Genomic DNA, 12872 nt, shown 5'->3' with positions numbered 1-12872 from the left:
TTTGACAGAACCTTCACTTGGTCTTCTGTGAGGTCTTGGTCCGACAGGTTAACTACTAAGTTCCCCGGCTGGTGGAGGCTGTTTGGCTCCGTGTTGATACACCCGGGGCGGTCTCTGGAGGTTGGTTCCAGTGAACCTGATTGCCTTTTCGATTTCTTCCCCTTCTGGGACAGGCATACTACATTATTAGTGTGGTAGCATATATGTGCTGTAATTATTAATTGGTAGTTACTCACATAGTTCTTTTTTCACTTTTTTGTACATACACATTTTTTTCTACCTATGTGGAGAATACATTAGTGAGTGACAGGGGGATCTCCCCTAGGTCCTGACGAAGAGGCCCCGTGCCTCGAAACATGTTGACCCACTTAGGAGAGAGAGCCCATTAACCAGCTCTATCTCTCCGTTTCACTTTTTCTTTTTAATAATACCAGCCAGTGTTTAATAAAATTCTTTTTTCCACTAGGCCAGGTATTTTTTAACTCACACCAGATATCACCCCTGACCCCACTGACACTCACTCCCAACACATAGCACCTCCATCTAAAAGGTGCTCCAGCGTATCCGCTTGTCGCAGCACTGCCCCGCCCCGCAGCGGGACGGGAAGACCCCGATGATGAAGCATGACACCAAGGGCCCTTTTGGTGTGTGAGGGGTATTTTAACAAAGATGTTGTATTCTAATGACACCTGGATACACATCCACCCATTGTGAGGTGGCCCTCCCTTCTCCCTAAAACTCACCTGAAAGTGTAAAGAACATTCTGATCCACCATCCTCTCTTGTATTCTGATTAAGACTAGGCAACAAAAGATCGTCTGAGTGTAATCCATAAGGCTAATGGGGCTATACTCTTTAGACCCTTTTGTGAATGGGGGCTGTTATTGCACCTCGTTATGTTTCTGGGATTTACTCCCAGTGAGAAACAGCATTTGTTAAAATATTCAGGTAAGGGACCAAGATATTAGGTTCTGAGATGAATAAATCCGTGGGAATACTGTTCGGGCGCTGGGCTTTCTCGTTTTCCATATGAAGGAGGGCATCTCTAGTTTCATCCATGCAAAATGTTAATAGGCGATCCTCCTTGTAGTGTGAGTATTGAGGAGCCAGATAAATAGACAATGTAGATGTAATATTTAAAGGGGGCCTAGGCAAGCATTTACACCCTTACTATATAGTGTTTTAAAGCTTTGAACGCAGCATTCTGCTGGGACAAGCAGTTCATGGGTAGAGCTATCACAAACTTGTCCACCACAACCAACCTCTAAAAGGTACTGTATGTAAGTTTCCATAGGGCTTCGGGGGCATCTGTGACCATTGAGACTCCTCACATTTTTTTTGTTGCTTTAACCGTATAATGTTTGTATATCCTCCTTGCCAAGATTATTTCTGGTGTAGTGCCTGCCTTAGTAGCTTTTACCAAGTTCCCCTTAGCAGATGTACAATCAGGTGAGAACCAGAGGTAAAACGCAAATCTGGCTTGCATTTCCCAATCTGCTTGGTAAAAAAGGAGTTTTAAGGTACCAAACAATTCCTCATGTTTAATAACAAAACTGGACATACTCCCCATATGGTGCAAAGTTAAGTCAAAGAAATCAAATGTATTGACTAGTGATTTGTAAATTTCGATCTTAGTGTATTTGCGTTCATTAATAATAGTCCACTTTATGTTTCTATGACGATTTGTCAAATTCAAGCTAATTACATAGGGAACAATAATATCTTCAGGTGCCTTCCCAAAAAGGTCTAGGCCAAACTCAGCGACAAACGCTGTATGATCGCTATCTGTCCTATTGGCTACTATCATATCGGCCATAAAGGTCCAGAGCCGCCTTAGAACTAGTAATATGTTGTCTTTAAAGGTGCTATACAACCCTTGTTTAAAGTAGGGCGAGATAAATTGTCAGACATGGTAAGTCCATTTGCAGCTCTTAAGCCGTAATCTACACAGAGATTGAATACTTGGAGCACCTCCAATGGCCACTTTGTGGCTGGTTAGGACGTGTGCTGGAATCCTGCATCCTTGAAACATGCAATGGTAATTCCCCCATAAAAAACCCACGGCCGACCCGGAGGTTCTGTCCAATTACAGACCCATTTCCCTCTTACCAGTCTTTTCGAAGATCTTGGAAAGACATGTTCAGTCACTTCAAACCCAATTCACGGAAAACAGTAATTCTCTCCATTCTTCTCAGTCCAGGATTTCGGGCAGGTCACTCCACGGAGACAGCATTATTAGGCGTCACAGAAAAGCTCCGTAAACTTTTAGATGAAGGCCAAACAGTCACACTTATACTATTAGAACTTAGTGCGCCTTTGATACCATCTCACAGAAACGGCTAATACACACACTTAAAAATACAGGTATATGTGGGGCAGCACTAGAGTGGATTATTTCTTTTCTGGAAAATCGCATGTTTCAAATCATGTCAACTACTTCCTGCTCAAGAACATATACCTCACCTCATGGAGTACCCAAGGGCTCAATCCTCAGTCCACTGCTATTTAACCTTTATGTTAGACCTTTAGCGGATACAGCAGATCAAGCTGGACTGACTTTATTTACCTATGCGGATGACTCTCAAATCATCTTTTCCCTCTCTAACTCTGACCCGCTAGCTCCTTCCCATCTCAAACAAGGTCTCACCAACATTTCCAACTGGATGACCAAAAACCAACTAAAACTTAACGGTGATAAGACCGAGGCTCTCATCTTGGGTAAACAGAAAGATCTTTGGAAGCTCTCCCACTGGCCTACTCAAACAGGTAATCTCCCGGAACCTACCAGTCACGTTCGGAACCTGGGCATCATCATGGACAGTATTGAATTTGAATTAAAAATTTGAATTTAAAAGCATTTATTAAGCGCACATATACCTAGCGGTTTCTTGGCGCTGAGGATGCAGTTGAACCCAAGGAGAGCAGCACTGAAGGTTAATGCGGAAAGGCTTGCAGGAAAAGATGGGATTTTAGCGCCTTGCGGAAATCAGAGTACAAGGGTATAGATCTGATGGTGGGGGGAGGGAATTCCAGAAAGTAGGACCAAGTACAGCAAATTTCACCCCCCCCCATCCTTTTTTTTCCTGAAACGTGGTACGGAAAGGAGGGACTGGGTGGAGGAGCGGAGTTGTCTAGCCAGGGTGTCATTTTTAATTTTGGAATTTATAAAAGTAGGAGCAGTTCCGGCTCGGGCCTGAAACATGGTGCAACCAAGTTTGAAAAGGGCCCGCTCTCTAATGGGCAACCAATGCAGGTTCTTTAATAGAGGGGTGGCATGGTGCATTTTAGGGAGACCATGCATGAGGCGGGCAGCTCGGTTCTGGACCAGCTGAAGGCGTCGGAGGGCATAGGCCGGGACACTGTTGTACAGGATGTTACCGTACTTTGTCCATGCACCAACAAACTGTCAAAGTAGCTGCTTTATGTTTCACCATCATAAAATGGCTCAGGAAAATCTTATGGATGTTGCCCGCTTCAACTCAAAAAACCGTAGTCAATGCTCTTATTACATCTAGACTTGACTACGGCAACATTCTTTATCTTGGGTCAAATAAAGCTGTGGTCCGCAGACTGCAGCTAATCCAGAATTCTGCTGCCAGGTTGCTTTGCAGGATTACAAAGAGCTCAAGCATCTCTGGATATTTACGGGACCTACATTGGCTCAGGGTGGAGAACCATATTAAGTTCAAAGCCCTGAGCTATATGTTTAGGATAAAAGCAGGTACAGCTCCTAAATATCTTCAAGCATTAGTACGCCTCCATGTATCCTCCCGTCATCTAAGATCTGAAACCTCGGGCAACTTCCTTGTGCCCAGAGTTAAACTTTCCAGAATGGGAGGGAGATCTTTCTCCTACCTGGGCCCCTCTATCTGGAACACTCTTCCTACTTTCATCCGCAAAGTGACTACCTACATGAGTTTTTGGAAAAACCTCAAAACCTGGTTGTTTGATCAGTAAAGGACCTGCTTACTGCCTATGACCGTCCTGGGGCCAGGAAACCCTTTTTGGGTAGCTGAGCACCTTACAAATTCAACAAATAAATAAAATGTGCCACTCTGTGTCTTCTTCAGCCGTTAAGGCTGAGAATCGGTCAGGTGGTTCAAATTTGGTGTTCTAATCAAACTCTGTGACCATAGGCCAAGAGTGATGTAAACAATTCTCAAATAGGTGGCGCAATGCATGTACTGTCGATGACTCAACACTGTTATGGATAGAACGTACAAAGATGTTCAGCATCACCATATGTCTGCACAGACAGGAACCGTTAATAATATGGACACCTATTATATCTTTCAATCCTGTTTTTATCACTTTGACCATATAGTCACACAAGCTTTTCAGTTAGATAATCAAACCCCCAGATACCCGTCCTGATTTAGCTGTAGAAGTATAAACATAGAAAGTTAGCTAACCAAGCCTGTACTCCGGTTCTATAGTCCATGTTTCATGCAGTAAAATTATTTGGCAGGCACCTATAAATTCCCTCTGTTCAGGATCACACAGCTTGGCTTGCAGGCCAGCCACATTCCAAGATATACATTTAACTGTTGTTCTTGGCTCTTGGATAAGAATCACAAATAATTAGGTCCCAGCTTCCTGACCCTATGTTTTATGGCAACCGCTTTGCCATGCTATCTGGTTTAGAGGATGATGACAGATAAATTATGCCTAGTGTTGCACCCATGATGAATGATCTAGCGGATATGGGCCCCATATCTGGTCTAGGGCACCCCTCAATAAAGTTGAAAGAACCTGGACAGAATTTGAATATTTTTTGTTGGAACATAGCTGGGTTTGCATCGCAATAGAGCTAATCTTGATTGACTAGATGTTGTTAAGAAATATGATGTTACATTTGTTGTAAATAGAAAGTCCATGAGCCCTTCCTTAGGGAAACTAAATGCAGAAAAGATGCACAGAAACTGAAACATCATTAAATACATTACATCAGAAAGGATGGTAGTAATATTCCAAAATATATATGGATGAAAAGGAGCACTCTAAACTATACATGCATGAAATGTACATAAATCATTATGTCAGGAAATATGGAAGGAACATCCCAAAATATATATGTAAAAACAGATTACAATAAATATGGAATGAACATTCCAAAATATACATGTAAAAACACATTCCAAAATATGCATGCATAAACACACCCCATCCCCCTCCCTTGTCCAGATAGTAAAGGACACTGGTGGAGCTGACCAGGGCATTTCCTTGAAATTCCTTGAAATTCCAGTTGACATGTTGCAATGTCCTAAGAAGAGTCCTTAGATTCTTAGCTCCTTTATGTTATGTTATGTTATGTTATGTTATGTTATGTTATGTTAGGTTATGTTATGTTATGTTAACAGGGGTTTTATAAAGCGCACAGCTACTCTACTGAGTGTCCTGGCACTGGGTGTGTGAAGACTGACATAAAAGGGAAGGGGTAATATGCAGGAAAGCATAGTGCTATGTTATTGCTGAAACAGCTATGTCTTAAGGGCTTTTCTGAAGGGAAGAAGATCCTGAAGTAGTCTATAGACAGTATTCCTTCCTCCACGCCTAGGTTCTTTTAACTCGTCGCCAAAAATGTTGTAAGTAGAAAGTCCATGAGCCAAGTATACAAAACAGGATAGCTTTATACAGGCTTAATTCCAGGGTAACTTTAGTTGAAGAAGATAAGTAGATGAAAGAATAGCCCCGTGCTGCTCAGCCTGCATCAACCAACTGACACTTCCACACATAACCAAGCACCCAAGCATTCAATTACATCATCACAAATTCCAGCACTCATCCTGGCTGAGCAGTAGGGAAGACATAGCTAGGGAAGAGGAATGGCAACAAGTAAGTTATACAAAATTGCTTCAAGAAACATGGGCTATTGCAGACATTGTGTGGGATGATTTCTATAGTTTTTGTAACTTAACGTCTCCTCAGCTATGGGCAGACCAAGGAGTGGGTTGACCACCTTTGTGCGATCGTCTCTGTCAGCCAATTCCTCTTGATCACATGGACATCCAAATGGTTGGATAGTATATTTGAAACATTATTGCTATCTTTTAATGACTTTTTATAATTCTACTGGACAGAGGGAAACCGGACACATTATCGACTTTTTGTGTACAGTGATGGGTGTATTGAGGGTCAGGTAGCATGATGTGTTAAACAGTTTTAATCTAATTATAGGTGGAGATTTCAATACAAGGTTTGGCTCAGGGCCTACTATAGTTTAGTCATTTATTCCACCAAACTCCCCAGAGTGCCAGACTGGTATGGAGGATGCATGACGTTACAACGCATACATTCACAACGTATACGATTACAACAAAAGTTTTAAAATGCAGGATCCATTACAATGCATGCCATTACAACACATGCCATTACAACGTAAGTATGGGTAAGTATTTTTTAGTGCAAGTGTTGGATAGTGTAGGGGTTAAAATTACTATTCTAACTTCAAGGGGGCATAACAGTAGGGAAAGTGTTGGATGGTGTAGGGGTTAAAATTTAATTTAATACTTACCCATACTTACGTTGTAATGGCATGCGTTGTAATGGCATGTGTTGTAATGGATTCTGCGTTGTAATAGTTCCGTTGTAATGGTAGTGCATTGTGAAAGTTGCGTTGTTAAGGATGTTTCCCGGTATGGATGGTGGAGGTATCACATTGGATAGTTTCAGTTAGATTTTGGTCCCTACAGCTATATCGAGATCGTAGGGAGAAAAAATTCAACCTCTTACTTTTATTGGCCAAGGCAGGGAACTACCATTGAGTATATATATTTGTTTCAGAAACCCTAGAACCATTACTCCTTAGTAGGGGGACTTTGTACAGTGCTTATATTCAGAGTCAGAGTCAAAAAACACTTTATTCGATTAAGTTAAAATCATAAAAGTATGCTATACATTCATAGTTGATCATTCGGATATACAAGAGAATTTTTATATAAATAACATTAAAACAAGAGACATTATATACAAATCAATAGTACCAGATATATTTCAAAGATATTACAAGGCTTTGCATCATATTTACACTGTCTATAGTTTCCTACAAAATTTCATTTCATTTATACAGCTTGTACTAAGGGGTTTGCTAGCTGATCTATTTACAGTAGTATTTACAAACCTATAATACAATCATTTTATAGTGCTACCCCGACTGGGCGTACAGTTATTAACAAAGGCTAAATCAGTTAGTCGGTGATTGAGATCTTTTTCGTCTGGACCTAATAGACATTGTAAGAAAATTTGCTACCCCATACATAATGAAAGGTGTTTCCATTAACTGTAAGAACAGAAAAGCCGGTGCTTATATTGATCATACCTCCATTAGTTTGGCCTTTGGTATTCTGAGGCAGATGAAAAAAGCCACATTGCTGGGGGCAACAAATTTGAAAACGGTGAAACATGGGCTCCGTCTTAAATGGAGGAATATTCACATAAAAGCCCTCTTCATTAAAACTATTATGTATAGCATGGTGCTTTTTGTTGAAGGATTATTATCCAATACTGTGGAAAGCCCTATAATTATTGAAGAATTTGGCAACAAAATTTGGGTCTCCCTCCTAGTTAAGAGAAGGCAAGCGAGTAGGAAGGCATCTGGTTTGTTTGACAAATACTGTAGAGCACCTGGTAGACAACTGAGGCTTGCCCTCAACCAAGTACCTAAAGATAGAGTTTCAATCTCTACCTGCAGGGGGACCTATAAGAGGGCTGTAAAAGAAAGGGAAATGCAAATGAAATTTGAACTATGGGCCAGACCTGTCAATGCCTGCAAAGCGAAGGATGCTCGGAGGTTCTGGCACTTAGTTAATTTAAGGGATCCCTTTGTTAAGGAGAGTGATTGTCCAGGGACCAATATACCACCTGATCAATGGGTCAAACACTTTAGCTCCATTTATAGTGTTACTAGAACAGGGGATCTTTCTCATGGTGTGCAGGCTTTCTTTTCTCCTCTAAATCTGAGGAAGTCTTATCTGGAATAGCCCATAGCCTGGCTAACAAAAGAACTGGAAACTGGATAGAGAAGAGTGTTTTCAAATATTTAATAATTTGAGGTTATTAATTGTTTAGATTTACCTTGGTGGGCAAAGGGTAAATAGATCTGGATAAATGTTTCTTCTGGTTTATTTTGCAGATAACAAGTTTGGATAAAAAATATGAAACTGAAGATTAATAGAGTAACAAGTTTTATCAGGGCGAATAAAACAAAGGAGGAAGAAGATGGAGGAAAAGCTGCATTTGTGGGACTGAAAGCTCAAGGTTATTGTGATGTTTCAAAGTTCTATGTTGGCAGCTTTGAAGGGGCTGCTCAGGAGTGAATAAAAGATTTGTGCATAATGCTAGCTGCCTTTGTCTTTAATAAAGTCTCAATTCTTTATTCAATTAACCTTTGAGAATTGCTATCACCTTTTGCTAGCATGCAATAATAACATTCAATAAATAATTGTTCGGTCAGTAATTTTTCTTTAGAATTAGGGAAAATGCATTTATTGCACACATACTACTAAATATCACACATTAATTTACAAATGTGTACATTAGACAGATTAAAAATACCTGGGATTACCTTACGAAATCACAGTTGACCTTAAAGAGTTATGACCCTCGAAACTATGGTATCGCCCACCTATAACATATAATACATTACAATGTAGGGGGCAGCACTTAAAATAACACAGGCCTATTATCAAAGATTCACTTTATTACGGAAACAAAAAACTTCATACTAAGAACACCATCATTTTGCCGGTAAATGCAGCTTAATAATAACCATGGATAAATGCAATTGTTAGCGTCAGTAAAGCATATCAACCTGTATCAGTAATCAATGTCAGAATTATTATATCATTAAACCATTTTAAAATAAACGTAATGTGTCTGTGTGCTTTTTCTATACTTTCAAATCTTATAAAGTGCAACAATAAAACCAACCCCTGGAGAGTGTTTTACTGCATGTTCTTTCTTATACACAGTCAGGCCACATAAAATGCAGCAATAGAACCAGCAACTACAGGGTGCTGCGCTCCCAGTTGTAGAGCAAAATCTCCTGCCTTGGCATTGGTTTTAAAAGTTAGGTAAAAATCACAGAAGGTCATGGATGTCATGACCCCGCAAACATAGGGCCAGTACTCCTGCAGACCCCCTTGCTTTCTTTTTAACGTTAGTGATGCCCCTGCTGTCGTGGGGTCATCACAGGAGCAGGAAAATAGCCCCTCCAAATGGAGGTACAGTAAATATTTTATGAGCAGCTCTCCTGATGTTTCAGGGATAGTTGTTTTCCTTTATGGCTTGCAGCCTCGTGCCTCTTTTGATTTTTGTATTATTTTTTTGCGGGGGTGCTCGGTTCCCTATTAGTCCCTTCTGCAGTGTCCCTTCTGTGCCGAGCTACCTGCGAACAATAGTAGTCTCACCTGCAACTCGCACATGTGGGCACATGCTTGTGCACATGTGTTCATGGGTGTCAGACAGGTGCCCCTTACCCTAGCTGTGTTGCAGCAGCCTTATCTTAAAAGGTGGACACACATGCAGTACATTTATGGTGTGATACCATGGGTGAGACACATGTAGACACAGTAAAAAGTCTAAAACTGGGTGATCCAAAGAGCAAAAAATGTAGGCGTACACTCTGTGCCATAGAAATAATTCCAAATGCTATGATTCATTGCGGTGTGAAATCGCCTTCGACCATTAAAAAAGATGAACATTTAAAGAAATACATTGTGGAAAGTTTAATGAAAAGACTTGATTAGGCATTCTAAATTGCTTGCCAGGCCTCTCATTCAATGAGTGTCTGCTCATGCCATTTGTATTGTACAATGCTTTTGTTTCCTTTCAACATTTAGTGAATTACTTCTTCAGGTAGATTTTTGACACTTTCATCATAATCTACCTAAATAAAAATCTAATTTTCTCCCAAGGTCTTAAAATGCACCAACAAGAAGTATTGAGACATCTACAACCCTAGTGCTTAATGCTAAATTAGATAAACGAATCTTCCAAAATCATTCCGTACATTTCTTATAATTCGCCATTTCAGATAAAAGAATGAATATGGATCCCTAAAAAGTGGCTGCTGTCTTAGAATGACATACATATGCAATGTCAAGGAAATACAGAGATTATTAGTGTTGCTAAGTTTTATGGTCACTTGGCCAAAATATCTACAGAGGCAGCCTCTATCATACAACAGACTAGAAAATGAAATGTACTGTAGTGGGGTGTTATGTTCTGTATTATATGGATTTGTAGAGCACGGCTAATCACCCGTAAGGGTATCCAGGCACTGAGTAGGGCAGGGCTGAGGCGGGAGGAGGAGATCATGCTATTTCATCTGGAAGAGCCATGTATTGAGGTTTCTTTGGAAGTCCAAAAAGAAAGGGTAGGTTCTGAAGTTTTGGCTGCGAGGTGTGCGAAGGAGCATTCTCTGCTTCTGGTCTTCTTGATGTGAGGAAGGTGTGCTTTTGGCTGGGACGTAAATTGAAGGTGTGTAGTGAGTTGGTAGAAATTGGGGCGGTGGTTGAGGTACGCTGGACTGGTGTTGGGGAGAGCTTTGTAGGCATCGGTGAGTAGTTTGAACTTACACCTTTCCTGGACTAGGAGCCGGTGGAGATTGTTGAGTTGTGGAGAGGTGTGGTTATTTCGCAGGATGTTCATGAGGAGTCTGGCGGTGGCATTCTGGGTTATTTGGAGTCGGCAAAGAACATGGGCATAGATTCCGATGTTGAGGGCGCTTTCATAATCAAGTCAGCAGCTTGATGCCTTTAAGCATTTGTTTGTGCTTTATAAGTTGTTTTCATTTTATTTCAGGATTACTTGTGATAAGAGCCTGTGTGACCATCCATCTGGTGTTCAGTGGGATCCATTTGAAAATCTTGCATAACATTCACAGGATGTGGAAGCATGATGGAGAGGGTGGTGTTCAGGATGATTTAGAGGTTCTTGGAATGGTCCACAGGTGTGGTAAGGGGCCAAGTTCGGAAGGCCACCAAGAGTTGTCCCAGGGGAAGTGGTTGTTGCCGATTATTAGGAGTTTGGTTTTGTCTGTATAGAGCTGGAGGCAGTTGTTTTTCATCCAGCGACATTTCTCATGCAGTTGAAAAAGTTTGCTTTGGTGGTGCTGAATGAATCTGTAAGGGGGAGTGTGCAGCTCAACAAGAAGCCTTCGACCAATTAAAACCTGTCTTCCTTTCAACTCCTATTTTAACACACGTGGATCAAAACCTACAGTTTATCATGGGGATTGATGTATTTTCCTTCACTTTGGAAGACATTCTGTCACAAAGAGGTTGTGTTTAACAAAGCTGTGCATCCTGTAGCTTTTTTGTTGAGAACTATAAAAGTGGCACAGCAGAATTACAAGATTTGCTTCACGAAATTATTTGCGGATGCTTTTGATCACTGGTTTCACCACCTAGAGGAGTCTTAACGTCCAATACCAGTAAGGAAGGATAACAGGAATGTAGGATTCTTGAAGTCCAGGAAAAATGCCAACTCCTGACATGCTAGGTGGATGTTATTTTTCTTAAGGCATTAATATCAAATCACATATCGACCAGGGAAATTCCATGAAAAGACGAATGCTCTGGCATGACACTTACATTTCTTTTTTAATTCACATTATTCATTCTCATATTGTGGGCTTTCAAAATGTCATGGTTTCTACTTTAAAGGGATTTTGGCTCAAGCAAAAACATAACTCTCCTTTTCATATCTACAACATTGGATTTATGATGATTTCAATAAATGCACAATCAAATAAGGAATATTCTTGCGGAAAAGAAAACAGATAATTCTTTCATTCAAAATACAGATAAAAAAACTATTTTGAAGTCAGCAAGTCACCTTTGACACCCGCGTAGCTAGGGGGTTGCTGGGGGGGGGGCGGTCCGCCCCAGGCGGCACCATTTTTGAGGTGGCCGCGGTCGCACGGCACTGGAGGCCCGCTGCGGCCGCAGCGGCCTTTATAATTTATTTGGGATTCTTGGGGGACCGACAAGGCGCACAGTGTCCAACATAACTTATTAAGGTGGCCGCAACGGGCCTTCAGTGCCGCGGCCGCCCGCGTTTGTTTGCACTCACTGTGCCTGCCTGATGCAGTTAAAAAAAGCCTTACAAGCTGGTCAGGAGTGTGCAGGCTGCAGCGCGTGCGCGGCCTAAGTCGCGCCGCCGCGTTAGTGACGTCCTCCGGCTCCGACCGTTGTGGTTGTTGCCCCCGTCCCCTCCCCCCGCCCAGCCTTGCTCAGAGTCCTCCAGAGGGGAGGGCGTCAATCAGTTATAAGTAGTACGCAGCTCGTGGGACTGTTCCAGGGCCTCCCGTCTGCCCCACCCGGTCCGCAGCTTCTCGGCTGCAGCGGCTATCCCGGTGCTGGACATCCAGTACAACAAGGTGAGGCTGAATTGAAATTGAATTGTACGTCCAGAGCCCCCAGTGGGCGCTGCCAGGGTCCGCTTGATGGTGCCTAACCACAAGTATTAGGCAACCTTCGTCGGACTCCATGACTATGGAAATGCCTTCCCAGTATGTTCTTGTGGTTGGAGTGTTTGCCATGTATTTATTGCAGTATTATCCTTGTACCTGTGTTTGGTACTCTTTTGTAACATGCACACGCCACTTTTCTCTTGTAACACACTGTTTGCTACCTCTCACATTTTGTTGGCTTTGATACTTGCACAAGTGCCACCATTGCCTAAGTATAATATGCCTATAAAATGAGAAATAAAGTTTAAAAAGAACAACCATGGGAGAAAAGGGGGGGGGGGTATTATGTCTAGACAAGTTTAACAAGTGTCTGGTAGCAACGTTAAACACATTGTCCTGTAGGTAGAAGAGATGCCGGGGTGGCTCAAAATCAGGCTATTTCATTAGCGCATTTTATT

The sequence above is a fragment of the Lissotriton vulgaris genome, chromosome 4_1, assembly GCF_964263255.1.
Source record: "Lissotriton vulgaris chromosome 4_1, aLisVul1.2, whole genome shotgun sequence".
Lineage (NCBI taxonomy): Eukaryota > Metazoa > Chordata > Amphibia > Caudata > Salamandridae > Lissotriton > Lissotriton vulgaris.
This window is presented reverse-complemented; position numbering follows the sequence as displayed.